The sequence below is a fragment of the Lissotriton vulgaris genome, chromosome 11, assembly GCF_964263255.1.
Source record: "Lissotriton vulgaris chromosome 11, aLisVul1.2, whole genome shotgun sequence".
Lineage (NCBI taxonomy): Eukaryota > Metazoa > Chordata > Amphibia > Caudata > Salamandridae > Lissotriton > Lissotriton vulgaris.
This window is the reverse complement of record NC_141699.1, coordinates 298,771,545-298,794,399: the sequence shown is the minus strand read 5'-3', so window position 1 is coordinate 298,794,399 and position 22,855 is coordinate 298,771,545. Positions and strand designations below refer to the sequence as shown.

The window sequence follows — 22,855 nt, the reverse complement described above, 5'->3', positions numbered from 1 at the left end:
AGGTGGTCACACCTCCCTGTGACGGGATTCATATTGTTCAACCTTCTCCTGCTTGAGCTTGGCTCAGCAGAGGAGGGCAGAATCGTGTGTCTGGTCCGCAGCAAACATTTTGTACTGTCCCGGTCTAGAAGGCTGGTTCCAAGAACACTGAGAGCATAACGGAGGGCTCTTCCAGTGCTTGGAATCATACCTCCCACACCGCTCACAGTGTGGGAGGTATGATTCCAACATGTTTGGTACCAAACATGATAGGATTCATTGAAGCCAGTTTCGAGATGGTCATCGCGTAACTATGCGATGCTCCTCTATATAGTATAAGGCTGCTTCACTTACAACCCGGGAGAATGGACTCCATAGGCTGTAGGGGTGTCCTGCTCATGCAGGGGCACCCTCACACTTAAATGCCAACACCCTGCCTTCTGGATTGATAAGGCCTACTATATGATTACAGATTTGTACTATAGGGGTGACTTATAGGTTTTAAGTGCAGTGACCCCAGCTTACACGGGCTGTAATGGAAGGCCTGTAGTTCTATTTTGAATGGTCTCCCATGGCTAGCATAATGCATGCTTCAGCCCGATGGGGGATCTATGCCCTGGGTACCTTAGTACCATATGCAAGGGACGCATAAGGGTACCCCAGTATCCAATCCGGGATGTACCCAAGTACTGAAAATAACAATTTAAGTGAGCAAGAAGATATACTGGAGTCCTGATTAGCAAGATCCCAGTCAGAGTAGTCAAAAACAGCTGAGCACCAGGCAAAAAGTGGGGGTAACCATGCAGAAGGAACCTACCGTCCTACAAGCAGTTTTAAAAAGGTGTAAAGAAAGTAGTAAAAAGCTTTTTATATGCAGCCTGCAACAAACAAAATAAGACTCATGGTAGTTTAAATCAAAGGTATTGCTTTACCAAGTCAATGCTATGCATGTTAACAACATAACTAAGGATAAGGACTGAGAAGGCTTTTCTGAGACCTTGACCACAGTGATTACACAGAACTCTGCTGAATATGCTTAAACTACTAATATTATTGTTTTGGTGAGAAAGACCACGATTTTCGCTAAAACATTACGTTTATTTGGGGACAAAATGATGAGATCTGCATGAGATAAGGGTCCACCAGTTGCCCAATCCACCTGATAAATGCAGATGAGGCCCTCGATCTCACATTTGAAAATACCAGAATTCAACAGTGTTCCATTAGCCACAAGCAAGGGTGAGAGGGAGTACATGGACAATCATTGCCATGGACATCAGAAAACAGCATATCTCGGCTCCAATTTCAGACATGAATTAGACTACTCCGGTGCCTTGTCACCCAACTGTCAGCGACCACCCACAAAAAGCAGCTGCAGGTATGCTGCATCTGCCATACTTGAAATGGACCCCAGGATAGCTGCAGCTGCCCTGGGGTCTCATTATTATTTGGAGTTACAAGGGTGTAGTTTGTGATTTTGCTGTGGTTTGTTACGCAACGGGCTCAGATAGTGCTGTTAGTCTCCTAATCGGAGATGCCTGGCAATAAGTGCTAGAGTCAAAGTGCTCTACAATTGGGCCAATGACTGGAGGCAATCAATTTTCTTTCAGGCTCGCCCACATATCAGCACAGCAGATGCTTCAGGGAGTTAGAAAATCAGGGTGTCAGTGGTATTTTCTATTTTGTTGCTGCTTTATATACCAGGTAAAAACCACAGTTGATGGACAGAATACATTCACCCCAGTACAGAGATATGGGCCTAAATCCATCGTTTTTTTGCACTCCACACCACCCCAGTTCAGACATGGCCATATGCAAATCAGTCTGACCCTGTGCCTCATGGGAACAGTCCAGCCCGAACTGCCAAGCCATGCCTTCCCTGGACCGGAAACAAGCTTCCGAGGACCGGTTTCTGGCATTCCAGCAATCTTCAGCCCGGCTTGCTTGCATCCAGTGGTGTGGAGTGCATGGGACTCACGTCCGAGCATACCCATCCCACTCGGGGTGACAAATGCAAAAACAAGTTGATGGACAGAATACAGAACAATGTCATACATTCACCCCAGTACAGAGATAGGGGCCTAAATCCATCGTTTTTTTGCACTGCACACCACCCCAGTTCAGACATGGCCATATGCAAATCAGTCTGACCCTGTGCCTCATGGGGACAGTCCAGCCCGAACTGCCAATCCATGCCTTCCCTGGACCGGAAACAAGCTTCCGAGGACCCATGCTCTCCACACCACTGGATTCAAGCAAGCCGGGCTGAAGACGGCTGGAATGCCAGAAACCGGTCCTCGGAAGCTTGTTTCCGGTCCAGGGAAGGCATGGCTTGGCAGTTCGGGCTGGACTGTTCCCATGAGGCACAGGGTCAGACTGACATTGTTCTGCATACTGTCCATCAACTGTGGTTTTTGCATTATATACCAGGTGGGGCACCTCCAAACAACTAGCTGCAGAGCGGTCAAAAAATAAGTGACATTACGATGACCCTCCGCATATCAAAGTTTTTAAAAGGGTCCTGCGACTGCTGGTTCCTATGGCTGCTGGTTCCAAATCACCTTCTTTTAAATGAAATGGACTGGATGAAAATGTTTGGAAAAACACTTACAGCTCGCTGAACCATGAAGTTCAAAATCTAAATGCATGAGATGTGTATTCACTGCAGGCAGTCCTCCTAATTCCCAGAAATTTCTTTTACAGCAACACAACAACCAGAAATGCTTAGAAAGATCCAAATACGACTGCGAGCAGGAATTGCCCCCATCATCATAAACTATTACCAAATTGTCTAGCCTATAATAGCATCCTTTGAGAGGACAGGGATATCCTGGATGTGGTGCATGCTATATCCTCTGTTCATGTTACAACTAAAACAAGCGTCAGAGGTAAAAGGGACATGAAAGCTGACACAAAGCAAAACATTTCTGTAATAGCAAATTTACCAGTAGAGATTATAGGAGAACAGAAGTTACTGACATTATTTCATAAGCTCACAAGATGGTGGTGTTTATGATAGAATTCATAGGGCATCACAGAAGCAGAATTTTGGATTCAGAAGGTTAGGACTATGTGTCCCATGAATCATAGTAGAGGTCAGTTGCTCTATATATAACCGTTTGTAATTAATGACTCATATTAACCCGAAGAGCTATAAAAACAGATGCCGGTTGCAGAACGAGGCAGATTATTCCATCTCTGGATCCTATTCGGTACTTTTGCTGTTTCCTGAAAATCCTCGTACTTGTAAGGGGGTAAGGATGCTTGAACTGATTTCCTGTTTATACATTCTAAAAGTCTACATCTGTGCTTTCTCAGTGACATTTGAGTAAAGACAATAACATTTCTGGTTTTCTGAAAAGCTGTATTTGATTATATTCGGTTTCACAGAGTGAGTTCTTTCACATTTCCAAGTTCCTCAGTTCGAAATCAGATAAACTATACTTGGTGTCAAGGTCACCATAAGAAAGTCATAAATCTAGGAGGAGTTATTTGCTGGCTTGCTTAAACTGGGAGGACACCAAAGTTACTGCTCAATTAAATCAAGAGTTGAACAATATGCTTTCTACAAACTTGGTCTTGAAATAACATTGCGTTATCTATTTTTCTAGAACAAGAGGTCATATTATTGGAACAATAAGTGAGAAATACCTATTTCTTATGTTCATTCATGTAGGATGAAATATACTGGATTGTTTACCAAAAATAATTACATTTTTTGGAAGAAGAGCTGTGCTTGGAAAAAGTGTTCTCTTATGAAGATTTTAACATTTGGTTATTTTGTTTGTTCTTTTACTAAACTGAACAAGGGGTCAAGTGGAGTCTAGGAAGTTTGGTTCTTCCCCTGTGGGGCACACTTTCTATTTGTTTTTGGTGGGTATATGTTTCTTCATATAGAGGTACTATGTGTTTGATTGTGAATAGTATCAATAAATAACTTCTACATAAACATATTACTTTTCAAACAGCGTCTTCCTCGTCTTGGAATTACAAGAGCAGAAATAGTCTTTAGTTTTGTTACAGGTAAAGCTTAAGTTATAGGGAACATATGTATTATGTTAAACAATTTGTGGAGTGATCAATTCCTGTTGTGCTTATTCCAGGTCTCCTTCCCAGCTGTTCCCTTCCCTTTCCCTCCCTCACTTGATCACCTCAAACTTCTGTGCTATAATAGCAGACGGAATGGAGGCTATCGAGAGGTGGACCATATAATGCATCGAACCGATCCAGAGGGTACGGATTGTCGTTGTTACAGTTCAGTTGTAAAAGTGCATACCCATATTGTTGGTGTTACTACAGAACATTATGTGCTCACTGAATCACAGTGATGGTCCAAGGGTGTCAGGGAGAGTTTAGGGGGAAAGGATTTAAGATTGGATTTAAAACTTCTTCTCGTAGGACATTCAGCTTGTCAGAGTGATGGACACAGGACTACTTTTTGCAAAGATGCCCACCATGGTGACAGAAGTTCTATTTCTGCCCTACTCTAAATAAACCTCTTAAAATCCCATTTCCAATGCACAGCCAGTGTGGCAACATCTGGGGAAGCTGCCGAGACTGGGAAACACACATTGGTGTTTTTTGTGAACACAAATACTGCTGAAGTTAAAGGTTTTCACTCTTGGTATTTTGAATCCAACTAAAAGACTAGAAGTAGATACTTCAAGAAGAATGAATCTTAGGTTGCACAACATAAATGTTTATAAGTATATGAAAATCATTTTTAAAGACTTGTTTTTGAGAGGATCACAGCAAAAAAAATGCTTTCACAAAAAAAATGAGTGGATCTATATCAAGCGCATAAATGTCACTAAATTTCTATGGCTGTTACAGCAGCCTGTTAGTTAAGACATGGGGGACCTCTTAGATGCACTGTCAGCCTAAATGACAAGAAGCCAAGTTCCATTATTGAGCTTTAGTGGATGCGGATACTGCATGAAAGGTACCAGTCTACACTAGTGAAAGTGAACTCAGTTGCAGCAATCACAGGTCAGAGGCTTTTGGGAGCCGTCTTGGGTTGCAGGTCTACTGCGCCAGAGCCTCCTGTGACCAAGACCTTTTTATGAAGTGGGGAGACCTCTTGCTGTCGGCAGAGGATTGGCATGCCTTTTAGGAAGCTAACAGGACTGGGACAGTGAGTCATACTGGGCTATGGGGTGTGGTCCTTTGGGACATTTTGCGGAAAAACTCGATGGCAAATATGACGCGTTCTATGATGTGTGAAAGTTGGGTCAGACAGCCAGAAGAGAGAGTCAGAAACAGAGGATGCAGGCTAAAGAAGCTAGCAAATAGATTACAGCTGGTCGTCCTATTCCAAGATGATAGCTTCCCTGCTTCTCCCGTCAAAATAGCAAGTTTTGTTGTATTCCTCTTTTAACATACTCAATGCAAAACATATCTGCTTCTAGGTACAGCAGCATGTAATCTGCTCGTTGTTACAAAGGATTAGTGTGTCAGGGCAGTACTATTTTTTGTTTTGTTTTACACTGGCCATGTACAATTGTCATCAATGAGGCAAAGAAGATGGCATGTATTCAGTAGAATTTGACTGTGGTTACACAAGCTCCTGTGCATCTTGAGGCATGGCTGGGGGATCGTAGATACACTGACGTTTGCTGTAATAGCAAGATGTATGCCATACAAGGTGGGCTCTAATCTCTGGTACGTCGATCAGGGTCCTGGTATTTATAGTGTAGACATTGGTGCGAGTTAACAAATACACCTGGGCCCATTAAGATTACGAGGACTATACAAAGGCCATGGATCCAGGAAGAAGTTGTCAGGGAACTTGTCATCTTCAACTTTCATTGCTCTTGTCTGGACCATCTATTTACATTGCATATTGTGGACTGCGAGTCCCGTCAATAGATTATTTCCTTTATTATATTTTGGACCTAATACTGACCTTCCACTGAATCATTAAGAGACTAATTATCTAGATCCTAGACATCCACCTCCCCACCATTATTAATTTTTCCTTGTGGAGTTTCCATGCTTCAGAACCCAGTAAAAGCCTCTTTCTGGAGGCGGGTCTAAGTTTTGGAGTGATAAGAGGCGCTGGGCAGCTGGTGAAAAGAAAAAAATGTTAACCTGTGTCATTTAAACTGCCTGGTGTGTGCTGCTGTTGGGTAATCCTTGCTTGGGTGCCTGCACTCCCATTTCATTGGGAGCGCTAAAAGTCCTAATTTGTGTTGCAATGCATTGTAATTGAATTGGATTGGATTGGGTTGGCACATTCCTGTTTCAAGCACAACCCCTGAACAGAGCTGTGGAGTTTTATCAGAAAGCAGACACCCCATGGAAGCCTGTTAGGATACTTTGTAGCAACCCTTGGTAGTTGAATCACAACTCTAAGAGGTTTCTGTAATGGTACCTGTGGGACAGTCCCTCAGTGACAAGAGTCGCAGTATGGGTGGAAAGATCTAAACAAGCCTTACCCTTGCAAGCACAGAGCACTTTTGAAAATTGTAAGTGCCACTGTGCAGCAATAAACTAAATTATTGCGCATGGAAAGTGAAGGTGATGCCCGATGCTGATGGTGCACAATAGCGAACCAGCATACAAGAAGCTTTATCAGGGTACTTGGTAAATATGATGAAAGTATGCCTGGTAATCCTCAAATGCCCATGAAGACTTTATAATTGTAAGCACAGAGCACTTTCTGATTTTTATGGATTGCACTTTACGGGCAGCACTTTAACCTCACATTTTGGCCAAGCACTGCTGCTTTGTGGCTGCATCTCACTCGACTGTATCCTAACCCCATGGAATGGTGACGTTCTTCTCAGCCTCAAGCATATAAGAACAGTACAGTCCCATGTGATTCCTTATGAGTTGTACCTGGGGCCTGGGTGAGATGACAATTCTGCTACTGGCTATAGTCTTTTTAACCCAATTATTTAGGTCGGGCTAGAAGACAATACTTATGCTACACTGTTTAATGGGGAAGAAATCATACTCTTTTATGAATTATTGCTTTTATTATGTTTCATTGTATGCTCTGATCTATTTTTATATCAAGATGTTATGGTTTTAATTACTTGAACACCAATAAATGAAAACTGCCAAACTGCTTTATGGGTGGCAAAGCAGAATTAAACTGGGCAAAAGGAGATGCAGAGGAGGGGACCTTCCAGGCACACTGCTAGAGAGGTCGATCTGCAACAAGCAGACATGAGATGTCCTATCACCACTTCGTTATGCCCCCACCCCTGGAGTAATCTACAAGCTATAGCCCTTACCAACCTAGGATTTCTTTTTAACTCAGACCGGTCATGTAGGGAGTCACTATGTCGACTTTGTTCACACTGGCTGTTATTGTGAACTGTCACCATCACCACCTTTATAGCGCTGAGCAGACGCAAGCAGCCAGTTGAGCAACCATTCAGTGGTAATATCAGAAGCACCATGAGACAAACAAGACTGACAGTAGGACAAGATGGGTGCGGTCTGTCCCCTTGGGGCACCTCGGACTTTCTACAAGAAGTTGTTTAACAATGTATTTGGTGCATTTCCAAAAACACAAACCAGGCCCATTTATTAACACAATAAATATATATATACACACATAGATAGGTATGCACTACAAATATGTTAAACCCAGCACATTAGTACTTGAGAGTTCAAAATGAGATGTTGTCTTTGGTTGTTTGAAGTTTATGCGTTGGAGTCACCAAGTTGTTGGACTAACAATACAGACCACTGGTAAATGGTGGTGCTGTGGATACAGGATTGTTCGTATTTTTTAATGGTAGCACTGTGGGTATATAATGGTGGGTTTGCTGGGTGCCTATCTTAGTGTATGTGGGAGTATGAACATGGCTTTCCCATGATTATATTATTGGAAAGGTTTCAGCATATAGTGATAATTATTTGTGTATATATAATGGTTGCTGTATAGCTGAATATGGACGTGTCACTACTGTGTGGGTGTGAGATGGAGGGTCACTGACCATGCCAGTGGCCATTTAGATGATTAATATGTGGATTTTAGAAGTGTGTGCAGAGGCATTTGTTTGTGTACGTATGAATGTATCTATGTTGGTGAGTGTATGAATGTTGCTAAGTGGTTGTGTCAATGGGTATTGTGTGTACCTATACTGTTGGTTGTGCAGAAATATAATGGATATATGAACTAGGATATATTATTGTGAAGGCCATATAATGGTAGGTATTTTGTTATAGACACTAAACAGCATTGGATGAATGATGGTCCGGAGGATGGCGTATTATGACGGATAGGGGGGTTATCATGGTGAGAGTTCGGGCATTTGATAGCGTTTATGAATGTATGTTGGTGATTGTGGCATATGAACGTTGTTGTGCCTTTTTCTGATTGGAGTGTGTGGGTGTATATACATAAACAATGATACTGAGAAATTACCACCAGAAAAAAAGCATCAAACATTCTTGCGATTATTTCTTTAATCATTCTTTATTTTACTCATTCGATGAGTCGTTTTATACAGGTATACACGTTTCACGCACACTTGTACTTCTTCAGGGCTTAAAAACTGCGATATGGTCTTTTGGCATTAAATCTTTGATATGTGGGTGTATACTTGTGTTTATGTAGACATATAAAGTTTGTGGTTGGGTGACACATGGTGTTGTGAAGAATGTTCGTAAGATACTTGGTGAATTATTATACAAGTGCGGTTGTTTTAGCACATGCTGCAATTGATGATTTTGTGTTTTGTGTAGTTTACTGTATGCTAAAGGTGGGAGTTAAGGTAACATTATTACAGAGGGGTAATGGCAGCACTTTTACTTGCCAATTTCCTGACAGCTTAGCGTTTATGGTGAAGGCAATGTTATCATGTTTGTGAACTAAGCAGATATGTAGCTAATATCTATCTCCCCTCAAAAAGTATACCTGCATTTGTGGGTTGGCGTTTTGCTAAAATGGCCAGGAGTTGGCCCAAGTCCTTGCTGAATAGCAAATGCTGAGGCTGAAACAAATACTAAGATTCTGTTACTGCTCTGCTATGGTTAATCTAATTTGTTTATTTAATTGCAATTTTATATAGCGTGGAGACACAACTCTTTGCATAGGAACTAGTTAGCACAAGGCTTTAAAAAAAATAGTGATACAAAATAAAATGTATGATCAATCAATCAATCAATCAATCAATCAGTCACATTTGTATAGCGCAACACTGTCACCACTAAAGTTATCTGGGCACATATAGAACAGGAAAAAGGAGGTAAATTTTAGAAGTAGAATAATAAATAATATATGGAATAATAAAGAAAACTGCTAAAGTATATTCTATAAATAAAGTAACAGCCAAGTTAAGGTGAACTGAGTGTGCAAGTTGAGAGCCATATTATTTGGAGTTCAGAACACTTTCATCCACATTTTCCCTTTAAGAGCTTACAGCAGTAAAGCACAGATATTACACTGGAAAAGTTGTTGTTGGAATTATAAGCTTTTCAGCTCTTTTTTTAACACACCAAGGGATGGAATTGTCTTAATGAATGGTAGTATGGAGTTCCACACTCTTGATGTGCCTCCAGGGAATATCCAAGGTTCTTTTCCTTCTTAACTCTAGATTTTGAATGAAGATATTGTCTTTACTCTGAGAGAAGAGCTGACCGACAGAAAAGGTCAGCTTATATGTAAGCGGTCTGTAGATTACAGAAACACAGCTTTACGGGTAATAAAGACTACTTTGCAGACATGCTGCACCCGTAATAGGTGTTTCTTCTGAGAGATCAGTAAAGGTGAAATGTGGCTATGTTTTCTTGTTCTTCTGGCCAGCCCTGCTGCTGCATGGAGAGTTGCTATAAGGGGAGCTAGAAGAAGTGTAGGATCGCATTTGGAGTAGGGAGTTGTATTAATCAAGTCTTGATATAATGAGCGGTTGGATGACGTGCTTGAAAACTGGGTCCGCAATAAAAGGTTTGATTCCATAGAGGTGTATGAAATGGAATTGGGCTACCTCATTCATTGAATGCATGTGTGCTTTCAGGTTGATGTTGTTATTCAGAGTTAAACATAACTATAACTAAATGAATTCCATTTAAAATTGTTAGTTCAGCCACGTCTGAATCCAGGCGTCTAGGTCTTCAACGATGTTGGCAAATTATTCAGCTATGTTAGATATATGGTGTCAGTCTAGCTGACAGCAGAGGCCAGAGGCTCCATGTTGAACTGAAGAGGGTCGAAGAGACAAGAGGCTTTAGGTACTCCTCGGTGGTCTGTAGTAGTCTGAAAGGCAGCTGGTTATTTTGATGAATTAACAGCTGTTGCACAGGTATGAGGCGAACCAACCAAGGTCTTTACTACTAATCCGAATTCTCTCTTTGAGAATTTATAAGTAGAATATGGCTCACTGTGTCAAAGGCGGCTGACAGATCAAGAAGAATGAGAAGGTGGAAGTCAGACTTTAACTAGAATGCGGAGTGCATCATCTACAATTTTTAAAACTGCCATCTCACTGCTCTGAATTTGCCCACATGGAAAGAAACCCTTAGTGGTAACTTCTTGCACATCACCCACTTACTGCCTACTCCAAGGAATAGGTACGCTTTAGAGTGGCCCCAGTAAACCAGGACAAACTAAGATTTAGAATTTAAAAAAAAAACATGCATACAAAAGAGGACTTTGCAACAAATATGTCATGAGGGAAATGTTATTTAATCGCATTACCACAAAAAATTCCTTTGACATTTCAGTGAAATTCAGTTGTAATTTTTAAACATAAGAAAACGGGGGAAGGGTAAGTGAATTCGGAGTGAGGTTCGTGGTTATGTGAAAAGCATGGAAAAGAATGTGAAATCGTAAGTCATTTTCACAAGTGTAATCAGGCTAATGGTTATGAGCCGAAGCTACATGACTTCTTGATTATGCATTCGTATATCACTGAGCCCCGTTGATGCAACACAATTACAATTTTACACAAGGGCTAGTTGTAGAAGAAAGAAGGGTCGACGTTTCGATCCCGTAGAAACAACGTAGGTTGATTGACACCTTACAATGGGGTCTTCATCAGGACAGAGATGCGTATGGGAGGGCACCTAATGTAGGGAGTATAAAGAATATAATTGGTACTGTGCAACCAACTGAATTAATTCACAGCTAATACCCAATGTGTGTGCAAATAATTACCAGGGAATCCTTCAATGAGGACACAATGCGTACAATGGAACTGCTCAAGGATGTTCATTTATTTTTGTTTACCTCTTGTCTGTTATTAATTGAACATTTTGAAGTACTGCCATTCCGAGGACTAAAACCTCTCACACAATATTTTTCATTTTGCAAAATACAACCAGATCATCCGTTTTAGACAAAATTATAATTTCCTACAAGAGAAGACTGTCTCCTGATTAGAAACATTAACGCCACAGGTAACGATTGATCACCTTTCTCGGAGACAAAGCAAAAAAAAAAAAAAGCATTTGCAATGCAATAGGTCTCGCATTTACGCGAGCTTGAGCTATTGACATTGCAAATGACAATGCCTTTTATTTTGGTTTTTAAAACATAAATAAAAGACATTGTTATTTACAATGCCTATGGCCTAAACTCGAGTAAAAGCGAGACCTTTAGCATTGCAAATGCTTGTTTAGGACTTGTGCCCTGCGGAGATGTAATGTCTTGTGATTAGAGATAATGGACACCTCTGGTCCCTAACAGACTACCTCGTAGCATGATGTAATCAATGGGGTGTGGCTAACAAAATTCGATATGCAGTGCATCCAGTTAACAGTTACAGACTGAATAAAGAGGAGTAATACAGAGCTGCTTGTGTGGCGTAATCACTTAAATGCTCCCGGTCGGGGAGGATGCTACTGCTGGGACACCGTATTCCACATCTGTCATTTTTATATAACAACATAATTCATTCTGGGAGCTGTGGAATTCATTCACTTTAAATTAGACTAGAACCTTCTTGTTGAGAGCGTAATATTATAAGCGTTAATTCTTTACACAGTATGTTTTCTATGTTCACTATAGCGCGTCACATAGCATCATGTCCGAATGTTCGGACATTACTTATGTGATGTCACTAGGTTCTATCTCAGACGCTGTCAGCTCTTTGCGGAGCGCACTCTTGTTTACTGGCTCCTTGTGGGCCCTTGTTATTTATAAATAACTCTTATTCTAATCCATCTTTGTGTCCTCATACTTCCTCCCACAACACTTGATGACGAGGGTCAAGGATGACAAAGGTTCACGAGCGAGTAATTCGAATCTAAGAGAAAAAGCGGTATTGTCTCATGAACGTGATGCGGAGACGCCGGTAATTGTCTGTAACAGTACATGAAGTGAGTGATAATCCTACCGTGTGCGCTGCGTGGCAAGAGGATAGTCGCGCTGAAGGAATCCAGTCAGCTGCAACGCGTGAGACATGCTGGGAGACGAAGGCACAAACTCTAAATAACCATTGGAGCAGAGAGCCTTACATCATCAGGATAAGTGCAACAATAATAATAGACAATAAGAATGGCGCAGAGCAATAACATATGCGTGCCACTACTTTTCCTTAAGGAGCCAGGAAAACCTGTCATGAAATGGAAAAGTTGGTTGAGAGCTTTCGAAAATTATATAGTATCTATTGATGGCAAAGGATATGATGCTGAAAGAAAATAGGTGCTTTTATTTGGTCTATTGGGAAAAGCCGGTCAGGAAGTATTTGATAGCTTGCCGGAGTATGAAAGCCCACCAGGGGTTTTCATACCATTGAATGAGTACCAGGAGGCAATAAAAAGACTTGAAAAGCAGTTTGCTGAAGAAAGCAATATAATGGAGGAAGGCACAAATTTGCACTGAGGAAGCAAGAAGAAGGAGAAACAGTTGAAGATTATATAGCATGTTTAAGAGTATTAGAAAAAGAATGCAAGTTTGATGATATGACCGATATTTACATCGGGTATCAAGTGGTAATTTACTGTTACTCTAAAAAGGTGCAAGAGAGGCTACTAGCATGTAGGAATCCCACGCTGCAGGATGTAGTAGATATTGCAAAAGGAATAGAAAGGTTATTAATATCAACTAAAGAATTGTCTTGCACAAGTGGTAATGCTAACGTGTTTTATTTACAGGAAAAAAGGAAAGGTGAAGGTAAAGGTCGCGAGAAAAATTGGAGTGACAAAAAGGTAGGAGCAAGAAATTTAAACTGTTTCAGATGCGGATCACAGGAGCATTTAGCTGACTGTAAAACATGCCCAGCTCTTGGTAAGAAATGTGTAAAGTGTAAAACAAAAAAAATGTCTGGAAATGTAAAAATAAATGCAGTTGGTGACTATGATGAAGAGATGAAGAGATGTGTGCCAACATAGTATTGTATGTGGAAGTAGTGGACGGAAAAATAAAAGGTCCGGTAGGTGAGGTGAAAATAGGTGATGTTGAATTGTAGTTCACTGCAGACTCAGGAATCCCGATCACAATTATATCGGACACACTATTTGATGAGAAATGGCAGAATGTGGAACTAAAAGAAACTGATATTAACCCAAAGGCTTTTTGGGAACAGGATATAGACATGGTTGGATATTTTTGTGACACGGTTCAATTCAAATGGAGAGTGATAAACACGAAAATCTATGTCGCAAAAAGAGGTAGAATTCTAGTAGGATGGAAAGATCTGGCGAAGCTAGGAGTAATTTTACAACCAGGGGCAAAAGATCCCATAATACTAAAAGAGGATTTAATAAACAGTATATGTATGGAAGAAAATAATAAAAGTGTTGAGAAAACATTGGAAAAGTATAAAGAAGTGTTTGGAAACACAATCAGATGTGTAAAAGGTTACACGCACGAAATTAAGTTGAAAGAAGGTGCGGAGCCAGTGAAACATAAAGTGAGAAGTATCCCCTTGTCAATCAAAGAAGATTTGAAGAAAGTTCTTGGACAGTTAAGCAAGGAAGGGTTGATTGAGGAAGCAGATGAGTCAGAATGGGTGTCGGCGATCGTACTTTCCAAAAAGAAGAAGTCAGGTGAGATAAGGTTATGTGTGGACCTCAGGTCCCTGAACAAAAACATCATGATAAATTGTAATCCACTCCAGAGAATACAAGAAATCCTGCAGTCTGTAACGGGGTCAAAATATTTCACCTTGAGAGATTTAAAAGCAGCATATCACCAGGTATGTTTGACCGAGGAGTCTAAAAGGTTGACTACATTTATAACACCATTTGGGGAGTACAGGTACATCAGATTGCCATTTGGTCTGGCCTCCTCATCTGGTGTTTTCCAAAAACGAATGGATATCCTATTCAGGGAGTTGAAAGGAGCCGAGGCATTCCAGAACGACATCCTTATACATTCAAAAACAGAACAGGAACATCTGGAAATTCTGTATAAAGTACTGAATATACTAAAAAATAGAGGAATGACAGTTTCAAAATATAGGTGCAAGTTCATGGCACACAAAATAGAGTATTTAGGTCATGTTTTAACATTTGAAGGAATAACACCCAAAGATGACCTGGTGGAAGCCATAAGGGAAGCTCCTGAACCAAAAGATAAGGAATCTTTTAAATCATTTCTAGGTCTCAGTGAGTATTATTCCAAGTTTATACAGGGATATACAGGCACGGTTGAGCCTTTAAGAAAATTACTGAGAAAGAATGTATGTTACAGGTGGTCAGATGAACAAGTGAAGGCATTTGCGATTGCCAAAAAATAAAATCGCTGAGGCACCTGCATTGAAGCCATAAGATCCGGAACAGTAAAATGTCATCACAATGGATGCCAGTGCCAAAGGAATAGGTGCAGTGTTTTGTCAACATCAGGGCAAGGATGGGAATACCATTGCATTCATATCCAGGAGGTTAAATGACACGGAGAAAAACTATAGCACTATCGAACGTGAGACACTTGCGTGTGTTTGGGCAGTGCAAAAACTAAAAGACTACCTGTGGGGAAAAAAGTTCACGATGGTTACAGATCACAAACCATTGTTTTACATGATGGATGGTGAAAGACGAGGAAATGGCAAGGCTAGCTCCAGGTTACAAACTTCAAGAGTATACTTTTGACATTCGACACATAAAAGGTGGTAAAAACTGCAGGGCGGACTGTCTATCTCGCCTGCCTATGAGCAATCAACCCGAGGACTCAATAGATGATACTGAGTGTGTGGTAGCTTGGGTTGATGCCACTGCAATGTGTAGCGGATCCATAGCAGAAGAAGAATGGTTGAAAAGTCAAGAGAATAACAGAATAATGGGAGAAGTAATTAACTATGTAAGAACAAAATGGCCTCCCATAAGAAATCTAGACAGTGAATTAAAAAGCTACCAACAAACAGATGAGGAACTGACCATAGAAAGTGGATTGGAGATCTATTCATACCGCCTGAAGGATTACGAATGAAAATAGAAAGACTGGCCCACAAGGGACATCCAGGTAGTAATGTTACCAGGAACATTCTGAGAATGCACTATTGGTGGCCAGGAATGGACAATGATGTAAAGAAATATATTGACAGTTGTGAATAGTGTTTAGAAGCAGACAAACATTGGAAGATTAGTAAAGGAGAGCTGCAAATGGTAGAGATACCAAACGGACGGTGGACAAAGATTGCAATAGACTTCACAGGCCCATTTAATGTTTTGCAGGATGATTGTAAAAATATAATTGTTCTGACTGATTATTATTCTAAATGGGTCCAGTACAAGTTTGTAAATACGGTGACAACCAGTGTAGTGATAAAGGTTTTGGAGAAAGTGTTTGCCATAGAAGGACAGCCAAAAATCATTGTCTCTGATAACGGTACCCAATTGGTGTCTGAACAAATGTCTGAATTTTTAGAACATGCAGGGGTCAAACAAGAAAAGACACCATTGTATAGTCCTAAAAGTAATGGACAGGTGGAGAGAATGAACAAGTTTATAAAAGAGGGTATTCAGCTAGCAGTGGCTTCCAAATTGAATGTAAAAGAGTTCCTGCGCGAGAAAATTAACACAAACAACAACACACCTAATGAGACAACTAAACAAACACCATTTTTCCTAATGAGGGGGAGAAATTGTAACAGTGTGCTCACCCCTAAATTCAATGAATGGTACAAAGATGTGGTCACACCAGAAGTGATAAATGATGAGGCACGCCGAGTCAAAGAACGTATTGTGAGTAAGCAGGGGAAAACTAAGAGATATTCTGATGTGTCCAACAAAGTTAAGGTAAAAGAAATAGAACAAGGTGATTGGATACTGGCTAAAAAAAAACCTTTTAAGGTGGCAAAGGGAGAATCTGTATTTAGCGACCCAGTTAGAGTGTGTGGAGCATCCAAGGGAGCTGTATGCATTGAAGGGAAAGGTTGGCAGAGCAAAGACGATGTAATCAAATTGAAAAAAGGTCAAGAAAAGATTATAATGAGAGGGAAGGATGAACATGAGAGAGGGCTTGATGATAGCATTCTGGAATGGGAAAATATATCAGAGAGCCAAGGTTAAACCGACTTAGATGATAGTCTAAACATGACTATGGAGAAAGGTGTGAGTTCAAAGAAAGGTGGCATGAGGTACACCACTGTTGGGACTGACCTAATTGATGATATCCAAGCTAGGCCTAGTGGTGGGGAAGTATCTGAAAATGGGCAATGTATCAGTGCCAGTAACTTCAATGCCATGTATGCTCAATCCAGATCAAAGAGAGAAATCAGAATGCCTAAACGTTTTGATGCTTACATGATGGAATAATTTGTTTCTTTATACATGTATGGTCTCACCTTTTGTGTTTCATTAGTGAAAAGGGAGATGTTGAGAACGTAATATTATAATCGTTAATTCTTTACACAGCATGTTTTCTATGTTCACTATAGCGCGTCACATAGCGTCATGTCCGAATGTTCGGACATCACTTATGTGATGTCACTAGGTTCTATATCAGGCGCTGTCAGCTCTTCGCGGAGCGCACTCTGGGCTCTGGCTCCTTGTGGGCCCTTGTTATTCATAAATAAATCTTATTCTAATCCTTCTTTGTGTCATCATACTTCTTCCCACAACACTTCTGATAACAATAACCTGCCTGCAGTAACATTGCCGCAGGACAACGGAATGGAAAGCACAGGCGAATGGAGGGAGTCCTTGGGGAATAGAGCACAGGGGCGAGATACAACGAGGAGATGATTACCTTCACGCTCACAACAAAATGACAGGCTAGACAACGCACAACAAAAGCTTTAATAGGCCGAGTCAATTGAATGTGAACCGGCACTGGTGAAGAGTTTGCTTACCAGAACTAACCCGGCGCGCACCTGTGATTTCTCTCTTTCGGCTCGCCTCGGGCTCGGGCGCAGGCTTGCTCGGTTTGACAGGTCGGTAGGCATCAGATTGCAGGGAAGGCGGGTCATGCAGCAGCTACATATTCAGGCACTCGCACATGAAGTCTTCTGTTGCCCCACTATGAGCTTCTGACGAGCGTTCACGACAGCCAATCATAGGCCACGGTTCAATTTTGCCCCCACCCAACCGCCCAAAAACAACTGATAGTTGTCCCTACAACCAATCGTGGCCTTGGTTAGCACTGTCTGTCGCACAGCCAATGCAGTGGCTACTTATCTAACCACCAATCCCATATCTCTATGCTTTTTCAGCCACTTTTGTAGTTCCGCCTACTTGATTGGCTGCTGCGTCTGTGTATTCACAACCACGGGATACAAGACTTCCGTTGCGGGAGCGCTAAGGGAGGACGAATTCTAGTCTCAAATGCTGTCTGTTATGGGAAATTCTGGGAAGATAATCGCTTTACCAGGTAAACCCAACTGAACAGACAAACGAAACGGTCGTAAACATAATTGAGTTTGCTGTGAGGACCGAAGCGCAAAGCCGTCGGGGCAGGAATAGTGGTCACGCTGGGGAAAGTGCAGACAATCAAGAGTATGGGAGATATGGGAGAACGGAGAGGAAGAGAAGGAGAACATAAACATATTGTGGAGAGTGAGGCGTAAGGGTGATCAGCGCCCGTAGAGGAGATCGGAGCGTGAAACCACGGAGGAAAGTAGAACGAAAGGTGCAAACTCAGGGGGAATACGGCTGGTAACATTAGAACGCAAGGTCCAAAATACAAGGGACAGCAGAAACATTAAATTATGTAGACGAGGGTGATAAGGGTAGGGTTTTAGTCATTGTACATTTGTCATATCCATACTAATATAATAAAGAGAGAGCCCAAACATTTGAGGCGGGTAATCTCAGGAACCAAAGCACCAATCACAACACCCAATACAGCGTTGGCAAGGGCAGTTGCAGCAGAAGGACATAAGCTATGCAGACGCCCACCATATACATTTAAAAGGTAAAAGAACCGTGCCAGCAAAGTAGTCCCTTGTGGGCGTGTCTGCGCTGTGCTGTTGGCGTTTGCGGGGGGCGTGAAAACGCTGGGGGCGTGTGGTACGTTCCGTCCTTCATGCCATGTCTCATATTGTGTGCTAATCCCACCCTGCTCCCTTTAAATACCCCTGCACCCCATAATCATAACCCACCCTTACTCCTTAAAATACCCCAACACCCTTAAACACTAACCCATCTTAACCCTATAAATATACCCTGTACCCCAAAACCCAAACCTATCCTAAAACCCTTAAAATACATCTGTACCCCAAAACCCAAACCTAGCTCTGAACCCTATAAATACCTCTGTACCTCAAACCCAAACCTACCCCTGAACCTTAAAAATACCCCTGTACCCCAAAACCCAAACCTAGCCCAGAACCCTAAAAATACCACTGTACCCCAAAACCCAAACCTACCCCTGAACCCTAAAATACCCCTGTACCCCAAAACCCAAACCTACCCCTGAACCCTAAAAATACCCCAAAACCCAAACCTATCCCTGAACCCTAAAAATACCCCTATACCCCAAAACCCAAACCTATCCCTGAATCCTAAAAATACCCCAAAACCCATACCTATCCCTAAACCCTAAAACTACCCCTGTACCCCATAACCATATCTGAACCCTTAAAATACCCAAACATCCCAAAACATATACCTCAGTACCCCAAAACATATACCCTATACCCATACTTACCTTATCCAAACATTAAAAAAAAACATGCTTTTACCATTCATGCATTTACTACGAATTTCGTTGCAAATGTATGCGTGGTAAAAGCCTATAAAATATAATGCCATGCGTTATAATGGCATTGCGGAGTCATGGTACTTTCATAATGAAAGTATGCGGAGTGATGGTATGAGGAAGAAAGTTGCGGAATAATGGGTGTTTACCCACCCCCGGTAAGTACATTGGTGGCACGGCGGTCCACATCTCCAGCAATATACTCATATTTTTTCACCACCCATTTGAAAAATTCACAGGTCTCTCTCATTGATGGCCAGCACCGACATACACATTTAGACACACCTCCCGCCACAAGTTCTAGAATTGCGAACTTTAGAGCTTGGGAGCTACGTTTGAATCTCTGCATCAGCTCAACATCCTGTGATTCCAGGCAAATTGCTTTGTCTCCCCGTGCCTACCACAAATGAATGTGTTCTTCTGTAATGTAAATTGTGCTCACGCTATATAATGTTGCAAGGAAAAATAAAGTAGGGAAACTCGAGTTCACACACTGCTGAACGCGCACTCTTAAGTGCATCAGCAGTGCACTGTGAATCGTAGCGTTTCACAGGCCTGTCACAGATAAGAAATGCTATCAAAACGAAACCCTACAAAACAAATACTACTGGCCGGCAGCAATTCATACCCGGACAACATCGGGACGGGCTGCTAGTGTATTTATATTTTTGTTTGTAAATTCTGTGCTTGCTGTATTTGATGTTGTGTTCCTTTTGCCTGCGTTGTTGTGATTCTGTGACCTGCTATTTTTGTTCCATTTTTGTAACATTTCTCTCATGTAACGTAACTGGTTCTATTGTACCGTGCTCTGACACCTTCCGGTAAAGTCCGCGCTTTATAGAAATGCATTAAATAAATAAACACGTGTATTTTTTGTTTATGGATGCCACCTACATCCAAGCCAATGGTTGCAAACTGCATGAGGTGACACTTCAGGTGGCCACAATGTAGAGCGTTTCATAGCAGATTTCTAAGCGCTGTAATTTACAGCTAATCAATGTAATGCGATTTAGTCCGCCAGCCTCGGGAAGATCGAAGCGTGAGAGTTGGTTATGGGCCAGTTGAATGCATATGAAAGACATGTCTGTGAATTAAGTTTGGTGCTGTATTCTAAATGTGCTGGTACGTATGTGGCTTTAATCTTAAACTTTTTTTATTTTTTTCACATTCGTTCTGCAACTAAAGTGCTTTCTGCCGGACAAAGTAGTGACAGCCCGATTTGCTATTACTTCTAATACGCTTGATGCACGGAGGCTGTAGAAGAAATTAAATGGGTTTTAAGTATACACTTCTATTGAGTGTAATGGGCATTATACAATTTCATGAGCGAAACAGTTGCACAGGCAAGCAGTGGTGCTATTTTAATGAATACAGGCAAAACAGCTTTTATATTTTATTTTCCAAATGATAATTATAGGGAAAAAACAGATTTGCTGACATTGTACTCATAATGATTGGAAACCGTACTAATAAATGTGAAGAGTATAATGAATATTGAAGCTTGCATTTTAGGAATGTATGGGGTGGGTGTACAGTTTTATGTCGGTTTTATGTGTTTACAACAGATGATACATCATATCAAATACTAGTGATCTAAAAGCGTTTTAATGTTTAATAAATACACCATTCTAATACATTGAAGATATAAATGCATACTTGTAATTTATACCTCTTCTGTGCCATAGTATATGGGCAAGTATGCCTAAAGAGTTTTGACATTTCTGCATTTACAATATTTAGTGGGATGGCACACAAATCTATCGATTTAGGAGTTAGGTTTCTGTTTCTTCAGCAGACCGACACCGACTGATTCCAGCCTCTGATCTTACAGATTTTCATGAGGCTTGAGCAGGCCTCCGCAATGCACTGACGTGACCCTCTTGCAGTGTAAGAAAAAAACATACTAACCATTTCAAGCAGACTAGGGATAAATGCTGAAGCTTTGCTGGAAAGTTAATCTAGAAATGTCTTTAGGAGGGAGATAGGTCAACCGCAGTAAATGTTTCTGCTACAAGTGTGTTGCATTTTATAAATCGTTGTTATAAAATGGATGTATATAATGGATTGCTACTTCGTAGTACTGGTGATAAGGTCTTAGAAAATATTTGGCTCCTTAATTCAATGAAACTGTGGCCAAAATGTGTAGAAGGCCCGGCTCTGAAGGAAGAAATTTTAGATTTAGGGGTCTTTACCTGGGTTCATTCTGCACATACAGAAAGTCTGTCCCTTCAGGGAGAAATTTCTTGAATGCCTAATAATTTTTCATGCCCCACATTAGGCAAAGAGGTTGTAAGCATGTGCATCAATTTACCGCAAATGCAGTGAGGCTTTTTAACAGCGGACAAATTGTATATGCTTCATAAAGGTCTCAGTATGCTCACCAGAAATGTTCAGAGGTTGCTAATGAAGCTTAACCCGTTTAGCAAAGTGTTGATGCCAAAATAGGAGGAGGCGTAAGATTTAGATAAAATAAATAGATGTATACAGGAGTTAAAGCAGAAGTTGTTAGTAGGAATTGCACGCATTTATATTGAAGCCAGCTACATTGCTTTTCTGACAACTATCACTTGGTATTCAGATGGGCTTGATAAATGATGTACACATTGGTTTATTGAGCGGGTGAAATTGTCCTTTTGGTTTTCAGTGATAGTGGTGACTGGAACAGATGGCGCTGTGTGTTTATATGGATTTGTGTAAAGGTAAAAATTTGGGTGTACTGCTTCCCGCTTCCCAAAATTCAGACACTGATGGTTACGTTCAAGAGAAGTTTAGTTATTCATACTGGCTCTCCAGTAAATGTTGCTAGGTGTTCTCTCCCCTGTATAGCATGCACTCTTCATTTGTCTGAGTATGCATTTTAATTTAAGGGTGGGATTTTGTTCTTTAGACTGCTCTCAACCTCTCCAGTGCTTTAACATGTAATTGGATTGTGAACCCTATAGCGGGGTCAGATCCCAATAAGCTTCTAATTTGAGGATGCACAGAACACAGGCCTCATGTTGGATATTTTAGAAGCAAATGGAATTACTCCATATGAATATGGTTTTTAATAACGTGAGTTGAGTATTTAGGTCATTTGGTGCTTGTATTTTAGTTTTACGATGGTGATGGGTGTTTATAGCAAGGGTTGCATAATGTTATGTTATGTTATGTTATGTTAATAACATTTATTAGGCGCAACAGCTGCCCCAGCGAAGGGGCGTCCTGGCGCCAGCGCAACAGCTGCCCCAGCGAAGGGGCGTCCTTCGCTGGGGCAGCTGTAAAAGGACCATCTCAAGATTGGCAACAGTTACTGCCCATCTTAGATTTATGTGAATTGAAGCAACATTTGAAAAAGGATTTCCAGGGATTATTATCTGACTTGTAGTTATTAAAGAACAAAGTTGTTTGGTACGTCTTGTTTCAAGTTATCAAAATAACATTGAACAACTTTGTAGGGGGTTACGCTGTCAGGGTGGACTTCTTATCTTGTCTCCTTGAGTCACCAAGAAATTGGAGGATTTTGAAGCAGACATTTAAGTCACAACAGTATTTGCTGCTTTTAGTATAGCACAGTGTATGATTGCCAGAAATAGCTGGATGCTATGTATAAGAGTTGCAGAAAAAGATTATTTTATGTCTCCTGACGCAGAAGACGTAGAAGAGGGATGGAAGGTTTCAAAATTCCACAGACAGGGTAATCATGAAGCTGGTGTGGACATTTATAGCTTTGGTTCAGGAAGAAAAGTGAATACATTTCTTCCTTGACTAAGGGTGTACAGCTATGATGAGACCATAATTAAGACATTTAAAGGGTCGTTAGGCGGAACTGGGTTTTCTGAGTCACTCAGAAACCTA

General features: G+C 41.1%; 2 protein-coding genes across 4 annotated transcripts in view; one reads left to right on the top strand and one right to left on the bottom strand.

Annotated features, from left to right (window-relative positions):
- RNFT2 (ring finger protein, transmembrane 2) overlaps nucleotides 1-17,346 on the bottom strand; it is a 277,905-nt gene extending 260,559 nt beyond the window's left edge. For 2 of the 3 annotated variants that reach the window (XM_086943262.1, XM_086943263.1), the window contains exon 1: nucleotides 17,172-17,304. The gene's annotated coding sequence lies outside the window, so the exon portion shown is untranslated. Of the gene's footprint in view, nucleotides 1-17,171 lie in introns of all 3 variants that reach the window. The other variant, XM_086943264.1, reaches the window with a different exon arrangement.
- A 213-nt stretch (nucleotides 17,347-17,559) lies between these two features.
- Nucleotides 17,560-22,855, top strand: part of SPRING1 (SREBF pathway regulator in golgi 1) — an 84,265-nt gene continuing 78,969 nt past the window's right edge. Inside the window, exon 1 of the mRNA XM_086943261.1 lies at nucleotides 17,560-17,689. The gene's annotated coding sequence lies outside the window, so the exon portion shown is untranslated. The remainder of the gene's footprint in view (nucleotides 17,690-22,855) is intronic.